This window comes from Chiloscyllium plagiosum, chromosome 1 (assembly GCF_004010195.1).
Source record: "Chiloscyllium plagiosum isolate BGI_BamShark_2017 chromosome 1, ASM401019v2, whole genome shotgun sequence".
In the NCBI taxonomy this organism is placed as follows: Eukaryota; Metazoa; Chordata; class Chondrichthyes; order Orectolobiformes; family Hemiscylliidae; genus Chiloscyllium; species Chiloscyllium plagiosum.
In genome coordinates, this window is record NC_057710.1 from 89057433 (window position 1) to 89069888 (window position 12456).

Here is a 12456-nt window from a genome sequence, read left to right on the forward strand (position 1 = left end):
CCTGTGAAGTACCATTAGATGTATGAGTATTCAGTCCATCAAGTCAACTCTGCCTTCAATAAGATCATGATAATCGTCAACTTTCCTGCCATTTATCTAAGTCTTGATTCACTTACTGTTTAAAAATCTGCCTATCTCATCCTTGACTTATATGCACCACCCTCTGTGTGGAAAACGTTACTCCTCAGATCCCTTTCAAATTTTTTCCCTCTCACCTATGCCCTCCAGTTTTGGACTCCCCTGCCCCTGGGAAAAGATTTTACCCGTTCCACCTTATCTGTGCCTTTCATGATGTTGTAAACCTCTAAGGTCACCCCTTGGCCTCCTTCATTCCGACCTTATCCAACCGCTCTCTCTAGTTCAAACCTTCCAGTTCTTATAAATATTTTTTGCACCCTTTCCAGTTTAATAACGTCCTTCTTATAGCAGGGTGAGTAGAATTGTACTGAGTAATCCAAATGTGGCCTCACCAATGTCTTGTACAGCTGTAACGTGATGTTTCAACTCTTGTACTCATTGTTCTGATTGGTGAAGACAAGCTTGCCAAATGCTGCCTTCACCGTCCTGTCTACCTGTGACACCACTTTTAAGGAGTTATTTGCCTGAATCCTTAGGTCTCTTTGCTTGACAACAGTCCGCAGGGCCCTAACTATAAAAGTTCTGCTCTGGTTTGTCTTACCAAACTGAAACACCTTGTATTTATCAGCACTGAACTGCATCTGCCAATCAGCCACTTGGCCAGTTGGTTAAGATCAAAATTGCGTCTGTCTTCTGTTAGCTGACCAATTCTTTATCCATGCTAATATACTCCCTCCAAACAACAGTCTTCTGGCACCTTGCCTGTGACTATCGATGATTCAAATCTCAGCAAGGGGCCCAGCAATCACTTCTCTAGCTTCCCACAGAGATTGAGGATATACCTGATCAGGTCCTGCAGAATTTTCCATCTTTATACGTTTTAAGACATCCAGCACCACCACCTCTTTAATTTGGGCATTTTTCAAGATGTTGCTACCTATTTCCCCACATTCTGTATCTTCCATGTCCTTCAGAGTAAACACTGATGCAAAATACTCGTTTAGTGTCTCCCCATCTTCTGCGGTTCCACACGTAGGCTGCCTTGCTGATCTTTGAGAAAAGGTACTTGAAGAATAGATATTGGTCAGAACTCCAGGGTATCTTTCGTGTTTTTCCTCAAAATAGTGCCATCGAGTCTTTTATATGCACCCAAGTAGGCAGCTTGTATTTATTTTTCAGCATTTCTTCAAAAAAAAGCATCTTTAATGCAACACCGCTACTGATGTGGATTGTCCTAGATGGTGTCAAATATTTTGGGAAGTATTTGGGAGTAACAGCAGGAATAGGCAATGGTTATTTGGTGGTATCATGTCTCATGGGAATAGCAAGCTGAAAAATCATGGAGTCATCACAGAAATTAAAAATGTTTTCAAAGGATGCAAGGTTCCCAGTGCATCTGTCAGACAGACCCAGGCTAATAGGGAAAAATACAGGCAGTTCCTGTGCTTAATAAGAACAAAGAATTTATTACAAATAAAATACATGGAGCCTAAAAATAATGATGATGCATAACTTCACGAGTTAAAAGTCTAACCCCTTTATAAACAGTGCTTCCTATCCCTGGCACCCCCCCCTCCCAAAAAAAAGTGCTGTTCCCTCAAATGGGAGAAGGGAAAAAAGATAGCTGTGAAAGCAGTTCACTGATCCTGTCCACAGGATTCTTTTTCTTGATAGGATTTTCTGTTCTTCAACCTCTCTTCTCCAGGTTCTTTTCATTTCTGTCCAGGTGGTACAGATGACTGTTCATTAACTGCAGTCTGTGCATGGAGCCTAAAACGTTGGTAGAGTGTTAAAGCAGAACTTCACATCTGGTATCACTTTGGAATAGGAGGATATAGGTATAGAATTCAGGAAGGGGGTACTGTGAGGTTCTTGAGCAGTTTAGAAGTGAAGAGGTATTGGGGGTTTTGACTGGCTTAAAATTAGACAGATCTCCAGGTCGGAATAAGTTGTATCCTGCTGCTGTGAGAAATGTGGGAAGGAGTTCAGCAGCTGTGACCTAAAATATTTAATTTCACTCTGCCCACAGGGGAGGTGTCAGAGGACTGGTGGCTACTAGTATGGTTCCACTTTTCACCGAGGGTGGTAGGGATAGACCAGGGAACTATGGACTAGTGAGTCTCTCACCAACAGTAAGGAAACAATTGGAGAAAATTCTAGAGGAGAGAATTAGTATCCACTTAGAGAGGTAAGGTTTTCAGGGATAGTCAGCATGGCATTTCCAGAGGGAGGTCTTACCTGACCAATTTTATTGATTTTTGTTTGAAGAGGTGATCAGGTATGTAGATGAGGTTAACACAGTTGATGTAGTTTATATAGATTTCTGTAATCTATAGATTTTTGATAAAGTCCCACATAAAGAGGGTTAAAGCACATGGGATCTTGCATAACTTGACTAGTTAGCTCCAAAATTGGCTTAATGACAGGAGACAGGGGGTGGTGATTGGCAGCCTATATCCAGTGGCATACCAGTGCTGAGTCCTTTTATTGTTTGTGACGTATATAAACAATGTAGGTGAGAGTGTGGGGGAGATGATAAGCGAATTTTAAGCTGACAGGAAGTTGACAGTGAAGAAGAAGGGCTTAAATTACAGAACAATATAGGTAGCTTGGTCAGATGCGCAGAATAGTGACAGATGGAATTTAACTCTGATAAGTTTGAGGTGATGCACCTTTGGAAGAAATAGTGAGTCAAGGGATTGCTGAATGAATATAAGGACACTAGGGAGCTCAGAAACAGAAGGATCTTGGGGTGCTTGTCTACAGATCCCTGAAAATGATAGGGCAGTTTAATAGGGTAGATAAGGCTAGGAGACTTGCCTTTATCAGTCATGGTACAGAGTACAAGAGCAGGGAAGTTATATTGGAGGTGTACAGGACTTGATTTAGGTCACAACAGGAGTACTGTGTGGAGTTCAGGTCACTGCACTATAGGAAAGGTACGATTGCACTGGAGGGGGTGCAGAGAAGATTCACCTGGATGTTGCCTGGGTGGGAGCAGTTTAGCTATGAAGAGAGCCTGGATACGCTCACGTTATTTTCTTTGGAGAAGAGAAGGCTGAAAGAAGGCTGCGTTTTAAGAAGCTGAGGGGCATGAACAAAGAGCAACCATTCCCCCTAGTTGAATGATTATACTTACGGGTCATATTTTTATAGTGAAAGTAGATGGTCAAGAGAGGATTTGAGGAAAAAGTTTTAAATCTACAGGGTGGGAATCTGGGATGCATTGCCTGGGTGATTAGTTGAGGTGGAGAATCTCTTAATATTTAAAACTTAATTGGATGAGCACTTGAAATGTCATAACATTCAAGGTTATAGGCCTAAGTGTCCAAAAGTGGAATTTGTGTGGATTTAGAGTAATCTTATCAGTGCAGACCCGATGGGCTGAATAGCCTCTTCTGAACTGTACGAACCTGTGATTCGTTAGAGAACACAGAGTCTTTTTAAAAAAAAAGACTAAGCTGTCCTCAAATTTGATTATGTCACTTTTTAAGTCTGTGAGGGAATGTTCACGTGAGATTTCTGATCTATGCGCCAATGTGCTTTTGTTATTATCTTGGTATGTGTAGAAACTGAGCACTATGTTTGAATCTCCAATCAAGAGAGTTTTTTAAATGAGTAACAAAGAGGATTGATGTGGGCAGAGCGGTGGATGTGATCTATATGGACTTCAGTAATTCATTTGACAAGGTTTCTCTTGGTAGACTGGTTAGCAATGTTAGATCACATGGAATACTGGGAGAATTAGCTATTTGGATACAGAACTGGCTAGAAGATAGAAGACAGGTGGGTTGCTTTTCAAACTGGAGGCCTGTGACCAGCTTTTTGTAACTTTTATAAATGGGTTGGATGTGATTCTATGAGGTATAGTTAGTAAGTCTACAGAGGACACCAAACTTGGAGGTGTAGTGGACAGCAAAGAAGATAACCTTAGAGTACAATGGGATCTTGATCAGATGGGCCAATGGATTGAGGAGTGGCAGATGGTGTTTAACTGATAAATGTGAGTTGCTGCATTTTAGACAGGCAAATCGGAGGAGGACTTATACACTTAATGGTAAGCTCCTGGGGAGTGTTGCTGAACAAAGAGATCTTAGGATTTAGGTTCATAGTTCCTTGAAAGTGGGGTCGCAGGTAGATAGGATAGTGAAGGCAGCGTTTGTTATACTTGCCTTTATTGGTCAGAGCATTGAGTACAATGCTCTGGGAAGTCATGTTGTGACTGTCCAAGACATTGGCTAGGCCACTTTTGGAATACAGTGTGCAATTCTGGTCTCCCTACTTCAGAAAGATGTTGTGAAACTTGAAAGGGACCAGAAAGGATTTACAAGGATGTTGCCGGGGTTGGAGGATTTGAGTTGAAGCTGAACAAGAAGCTGTGTGCTATTCTTTCTAGCACAGTATTCAGTCACCATTTGAGGCTGAGGGGTGACCTTATCGAGGTTTATAAAATCACGAGGGGCATGGATAGGGTAAATAGACAATATTATTTCCTTGCGGTGTGGGCATCCCAAACTAGAAGGCATAGATTTAAGGTGAGAAGGGAAAGATTTAAAAGGGACCTAAGGGGCACCATTTTCACGCAGAGGGTGGTGCATGTATGGAATAAGCTGCCAGAGGAAATGGTACAATTACAACATTGACAAGGCATATGGATGGGTGTATGATTTGGAAGCGTTTAGAGTGCTATGGGCCAAATACTGGCAAATGGGACTAGAATTATTTAGGATACCTGGTCGGAATGGATGAGTTGGACCTAAGTTTCTGTGCTGTGTATCTCGAAGAATCTATGATTCTGAATGGCTGAGAAGTTTGCACGGGGTGAATATTTTTCATGATGCTCATTTTTCCTGTAAGGATGCTGTCTGCTAACCCAAATCAAACGTTTTGATGCAGATTGGTAGATGAAAAACTGAAGACCCTGTAAATGTGCACACAAGGGTGCTGTTGATATTTCTTAAAACTCATAACTTCAAGGGAGAAAATCCATTTTCATCCAGTGTCTGATCATTCAGATGCATCAGCTCTAGTGAATGTGTTTTTTAAATTTAACCCTAAGTAATTACAATAATTATTTTGTTGCAGATTTTCCTCTCCCTTTGTGATTTTGCCATTTGAGGAAGACACTGCCCATCTCTATGGAATTTAGGCGAAACTGGTCTTCAGATGGAATTTAGGTGAAACTGGTCTTTGCAAAGTATTTAGGTAGGTACAAAAATCAAATCATCATCCTTTACATAAGAAGACCTCATGAAACTTCAGTACAAAAGGAGGTCACACTGTTTTTTAAAAAAAATGTTGCCATAGTCAGAGTGAAGGAGGAAATAATTAAGATGGTATAGAAATCAATGGAAAGGCTCATTGTACTAGGGAATGCTAAGTCCCCTGGATCAGTTGAGTTGCATTAAGGATGTTGAGGAAAGTCAACTTAAAATTTGTGGTTGTCCTTGCCATCATCTTTGAATCCCCATGTGGTTAGGAATAGTCCAAGAGGACTGATGTATTGGTAATTTAACACTCTACTTTCAAAAAAGAACACTACGATAACCCTGGCAACAACATATTTGTTAGTTTTCTTTATGCTTAATTAAGGAAAGCCGGTTCAGCTTTGTTAAAGACAAATAGCTTTAACTAACTTGATTGAGACTGCATTTTATGTTACCTTAACATAAGGTTGATGAGGGTAAGTTAGTTGTTTGCATATGGGTTTCTCAAAGGTCATTTCCACATAATGTTTGAAAGCAAATTTAAGGCATGTAGAATAAAAGAGACAGCAGTGACATTGAGCGTGAAGCACACAGTACTGGGGAATGGTTATTCTTCAGAACTGAGGAAGATGTACAGTGGTGCTCCCACTAGTCAGTACGTGGATGACTGCTTTTATTGATCTGCATGAATTACTTTGCTTTGGGTGTACAGGGCACAGTTAAAAAAACTTGCAGATGACAAAATATGCAAATATCATGAAACACAAGAAAGATGCTGATAGACTTTGAGAGACTACATATAGGTTGATGCATTGCACAATTGATTGCTTGATGAAATGCAGAGAAATACAAAGTGATATATTTGGATAGTGAGAATGAAGAAAGACAGAATAAAACAAAATGTACAAAGTTTGATGCAGGAGTTGAGACTGATTGTTCCTGGGCTTTCTAAATCAAAGGAAGGCAGTAGCTAAGAGAGACCTAGTATACCTGTTGCTGAAAATAAGCATGCAGGTGCAGCAGGTGTTGCAGAAGGCATGTTGCCCATCATAAGACCATGGACATAGCAGCAGAATTAAGCCATTTGTCCCAACACATTTGCTCAACCATTTGATTGTGGCTGATATGTTTCTAAACCTCATTCTCCTGCCTTTTCCCATAACCCTTGATTCCCCTTGCCAATCAAGAACCTATCTATTTCTGTCTTAAATACTCAATGATTTGGCCCCCACAGCTGTCTGTGGCAATGAGTTCATGAATTGAAACCCTCTGGCTGAGCAATTTCTTTGCAATCTCACTTCTAACTGGTGTGCCATCATTCTGAGGCTGTGCGTTTTGGATCCTGATCTTTCCTACTTGTGGAAACATCTTCTCTACCTACTCTATCCAGGCATCTCAATTCATTAAGTTTCAACTAGATTTCCCCACATCTCTTTAAATATTGAGTACAGATCCATAGTTCTGATTCTCATATGACAAGCCGCCTTCTCCAGAACTGTTCTTGTAAACCTCCTCTGGACTCGAATGCCAGCATATCTATATTCATATATGGGGCCTGAAACTGCTCAGAATGTTCCAAATGTCGTCTGATGAACCTTGTACAGCCTCAGTAGTACACCCTTGCTCTTGTATTCTAGCACTCATGCATTTGCCTTCCGAACTTTCAACTGAGCCTGCATGTTAACCTTAACAGAATCCCGAACTAGTATTCCCAAGTCCCTTTGTGCTTCAGATTTTGAAAACCTTTTCGTATTTAGAAAATGATTTATGCCTCTATTCTTCCCGCCAAAGTGTGTAACTTCACACTTTCCCACATTGTATTCCATCAGCTACTTCTTTGCCCACTCTCCAAGCCTCCCCACTTCCTCACACTACCTGCCCCTCCAGCTTTGATCATGAGAGTATGCCGGAGTGACGGGAGCAGGTATATCTTGCTGCAGTTGTACATTGGCAGCACGGTGGCTCAGTGGTAAGCATGATTCCACCCTCCGGCGACTATCTGTGTGGAGTTTGCACATTCTCCCCGTGTCTGCATGGGTTTCCGCAAGGTACTCCGGTTTCCTCCCCCAGTCCAAAGATGTGCTGGTCAGGTGAATTGGCCATGCTAAATTGTCCATAACTGTTAGGAGTATTAGTCAGAGGGGGGTGGGTTACTCTTTAGAGGGTCGGTTTGGACTTGTTGGGCGGAAAGGCCTGTTTCCACGCTATAGGGAACCTAATCTAATCTAATCATGTCATCTAGATATTGTAAAGTGATCTAGTCCCATTTACCAGCAGTTGGCCCATATCCCTCTAAATTCTTGCTCCCATCCAGATGCCTTCAAAATGTTGTAATTAATTGTACCCATCTCCACCACTCCCTCTGGCAGCTTGTTCCATACATGCACCGCCCTCTGCGTGAAACATTTGCCCGTATAGTCCCTTTTTTAAAAATATATTTTTAAATATATTTTTTATTGACAAATAGATTTTTCAATATTACAACAAATACAAAACAATACAAAGAAAGAACACCAAAAAAAATTTAAAAACACAAACTGCCCTCATGTACAAATGTATAAATATATATAGAAGAAAATCCCCAACTAACTACTTACTTGACCAGATGGGCCAATGGGCTGAGAAGTGTCAGATGGAGTTTAATTCAGATAAATGCGAGGTGCTGCATTTTGGGAAAACAAATCTAGGCAGGACGTTTACATTTAATAGTAAGGTTGTCGGGAGTGTTGCTGAACAAAGAGACCTTGGAGTGCAGGTTCATAGCTCCTTGAAAGTGGAGTCGCAGGTTGATAGGATAGTGAAGAAGGCATTTGGTATGCTTTCCTTTCTTGATCAGAGTATGGAGTACAGATGTTGGGAGGTCATGTTGCTGCTGTACAGGACATTGGTTAGGCCACTGTTGGAATATTGCGTGCAGTTCTGGTCTCCTTCCTATCGGAAAGATGTTGTGAAACTTGAAAGGGTTCAAAAAAGATTTACAGGGACGTTGCCAGGGTTGGAGGATTTGAGCTATAGGGAGAGGCTGAACAGGCTGGGGCTGATTTCCCTGGAGCGTCGCAGACTGAAGGGGTGACCTTCTAGAAGTTTACAAAATTATGAGGGGCATGGATAGGGTAAATAGGCAAAGTCTTTCTTTTTCCTGGGGTCGGGGAGTCCAGAACTAGAGGGCATACTTATAGGGTGAGAGGGGAAAGATTTAAGAGAGACCTAAGGGGCAACTTTTCCCACACAGAGGGTGGTACGTGTATGCAATGAGCTGCCAAAGGAAGTGGTGGAGACTGGTACAATTGCAACATTTAAGAGGCATTTGGATGTGTATATGAATAGGAAGGGTTTGGAGGGATATGGGCCAGGTGCTGGCAGGTGGGACTAGATTGGGTTGGGATATCAGGTTGGCATGGACAGGTGGGACCGAAGGGTCCGCTTCCATGCTGTACATCTCTATGCCTCTATAACTAAATAAATAATAATTAACAACAAACTAATAAATAATAATACAGCTCAGCAAAATAAAACATAGCTCTTGAATATCGAGAGCATTACTGTTCTCATATTCATATATTTGCAGTTCCCCCGTCTGGATATTGGACTCTTAAAGCACAATATAAAAGCCGTTATTAGTGTGGCCGATAAATCTGTGACCAGGTATTCCAAAAATGGCCGCCATGTCTTATAGAAATTCTCAGTTTTGTGGCGTACCATACTTGTGAGAAAATCCAAAGGGATATGCTCCATAACAAACTTCCGCCAACCTGACAGGCCTGGGGGGTTTTCGGACACCTAACCTAACATGATATTCTTTCTTGCGCAGAAAGTGAGGATGTTGAAAAGTTTTTTCATATGCGCATCTACAGGGAATACACTGGGCAGGCCAAGAAGAAGAGAAATCTAGTCATTCTCCAGCCTTACACCCAAAGTCCCCTCCATTGCACCTGCCACAGCGCTCCAGTATGTTTGAAGTGTACCACAGGACCAGAGACAATGGATAAGAGTGCCCGTACTAACTTTACACTTGGGGCATGTTGAAGATACCCCTGGTTTAAATTTTGACAAACGATCCGAAGCCAAGTGGATCCTGTGGAGAATCTTCAGCTGCAAAGCATGGGTAATATTGCACATTGATATCTTTCTTATGTTTTCCCAAATACCTTCCAAGGCCTCTGAGGAGACCTCAATGCCTAGCTCTCACTCCCACACACTGCAGAGTTGATCAAATTCGTCTGAATGGCCCCCAACTGATGATATAGGATACTGACAGAAAGTGCACTCTTAGCACTGAGCACCCTCCTCTCTAGGTCAGATTTGTGGGGATCAGTCAAAAGTTTTTTTTTAATAAAATCCCTAACTAGCTCCTACTTCCGCGCTAACTGATCAAAAGATGCCACTGTGTCTCCCTCAAATAAATCACCCCTAGCTGTCCAATGTTTGAATCCTGAATCCATCATCCCTGGTTGAAAACCTGGCATACCCACTATAGGTGTAAGAAAAAATGTTTTGCCAATATTGCATTCCCTCTGTCGAATTGTCCTCCATGCTTTAACAGTATTGATAACTATTGGGTTATGGCAATATTCCTTAAGTGTCCTCATTTCGTTCAAAAACAGCAAACGAATAAGGGGGCACTTTGCCTGAGAGGTTTCGATATCTAACTATTTTGAAAAAGGGTCCCCACAAGCCCATTCACTCACATAAGCTAAAAGCGAGCTTAGTTGATCATTTTTAATATCCGGGAGATCCACTTCCCCCAGTCTATAAGGCAATTGCAATTTAACTAATTTAATTAGGGGCCACTTACAATGCCAAATTAAAGAGCTGAACCACCCATTCAGTCTCCTGAACTTTGCTTATCGAAAATCATGGGGAGCATCCTTATTGGGTACAACAAACAGGGGAGAATATTCACCTTTTAATAAGAACTATCTGACCTCACCATGAGACTGGAAGCGCATCCCATCTTTGAAAGTCTTGTTTGCTTTCGTCGAATAAATGAACAAAATCAGTTTTAAATAACTGATCAAGAACTGGAGTACAAGTACATAAAATCCCCCTGTGAGCACTTAAATGGGAATTGAGATTCACCCTCAAGACCTAGCACCTTCATGAGACCACCCATAGACATAGCCTATCACTTGGCAAAATTAATCTTGTACCACGAAAAGGTGCCTAATGAGCTGATGCATTGTATCAGGCAAGGCATTAAAACTGCTGGATTTGACAAAGAAATGAGGACACCATCTTTGTGAAATGAAATCTTGTGTAGTTTTGACCCCACTTCTGGAGCTGATATATTGGGATCCCTACAAATGGCCTCTGCCAATAGTTCAATCGCCAGTGTAAGAAACAATGGCGAAAAGGGACCCCATTGGTGATGATCGCAGTGAGAGAGTCACTGTAGAGAGCCTTTACTCATCTTACAAAGGCTTTGCCCACGACAAACCGCTGAAGAGTATATAAAAGGTACGGCCACTCAAACTCCGTCAAATGCCTTCTCTGCATCTAGAGAAATCACCAATCCCTGTTATTGACTGTTGTTAACACGTTTGAATTATATTAAGCAGCCTCATAACATTATTGGAGGATTTGTAGCCGTTTATGAAGCCTGTCTTGTCCTCTTTAACAATAAAAGGTAACACAGTTTCCAGCCTTAACGCACGAGTCTTAGAGAGGATTTTAAAGTGCTTATTTAAGAGTGAAATGGGCCGGTAAGAAGCACAGTCCTCCAGTACTGTCCCTTTTCGAAGTATAAGCAAAATATTGGCCTCTCTTAGAGATGGCAGGAGACAATCATGACTGTGCGAGTCATTGAGCATGTTGAGCATCGGGCCTGACAATCTGCTTGTGAATTCCTTATAGAATTCACTTATAGAATTCACTGGGAAGTCCATCAGGATCAGGCGCCTTTCTAATCTGAAGCTGCTTCACAGCCTCCTGCACCTCTTGCTTTGATAAGGGGGTATTGAGAAAAGGCTCCCATTTGGGGGGTCACACCTGGGAGCTCCAGATCCTTGGAAAAAGGACTCCATCCCTCCTCTCAACCCTCAGATTGATATAATTCAGAGTAAAATGTCTGGAATGCCACATTAATCTTTTTGGAATCACATGTTAGGTTCCCAGATCATTCCCTAATCAATGTAATGGCTTGAGAGGCACTCCTTTTCCTGGCAAGATACGCTAGCTACTTGTCTGTTTTGTCAACATGCAACCTTTGTTTTGCGAAAGTAAGCTACTTCTTTGCCATCTGTGTGAGCACGGAATTCAATGCAAGCTGTAGCGTCGTAATCCTCTGTAGCTTGACCAACGAGGGCCTGTCAAAGTGAGCCTTCTCGGCTGCCTTCAACCGTGCTCAGAGGAGACGTTGCTGCTCGCCCTTCTGCCGTTCCTACTGGCAGAGTAGGAGATAACTAACCCCGGCATAGGCTTTGGCAGTTTCCCAAAGGATGGGCGGGCTACTAACTGAGCCTGAATTAATGTCCAGGAACACCCTAAATTCCTTAGAGAAGTACTCCATAAACTACTTATCCTTAAGGATAAAGGGATCCATTCATCAGTGCCTCGGACCCACTACAGTGCCCTTAATCTTAACCGGTACACTGGAATATGATCGCAGATGGTGATATTGCCAATCATTCAAGATGCCACCAAGTCCAGAGTTGCTATGGGGATCAGAAAAAAAAAATCACTCCTGGTGTAACATTTGTGTGGATTGGGGAAAAAAAAGTTAACTCCCTACCTGTAGGGTGGAGACTTCTCCAGGCGTCCTCCAACCCTGTTCTAGGTTGAGCTAGGTTGGAAGCTCAAAGTTAGAACGAACAGAGTTGTTGTCTCTGGTTTGTTACCCGTGCCACGTGATAGAGAGTCGAGGAATAGGGAGAGAGAACAGTTAAATGCGTGGCTACAGGGATGGTGCAGGAGGGAGGGAGTCCGGTATCTGGATAACTGGGGTTCTTTCTGGGGAAGGCGGGACCTCTATAAACAGGATGGTCTACACCTGAACCTGAGGGGCACCAGTACCCTTGGTGGGAGGTTTGCTAGTGCTCTTGGGGGGGTTTAAACTAACTCTGCAGGGGCATGGGAACCCAGACTGTAGCTTTAGGGTGCAGGACCTGGAGTGTAGGGAGGTTAGGAACATGGCATCAATCTCAAAGGAGGGTACCTGTAAACAGGAAAGTGG

General features: G+C 42.3%; 1 protein-coding gene across 2 annotated transcripts in view; it reads left to right on the top strand.

Annotated features, from left to right (window-relative positions):
• The window catches only part of fryl (furry homolog, like), a 474538-nt gene that overhangs the window by 36569 nt on the left and 425513 nt on the right, over nt 1–12456 (top strand). For both annotated transcript variants that reach the window (XM_043691269.1, XM_043691279.1), the window contains one exon: nt 5164–5283. The gene's annotated coding sequence lies outside the window, so the exon portion shown is untranslated. The remainder of the gene's footprint in view (nt 1–5163; nt 5284–12456) is intronic.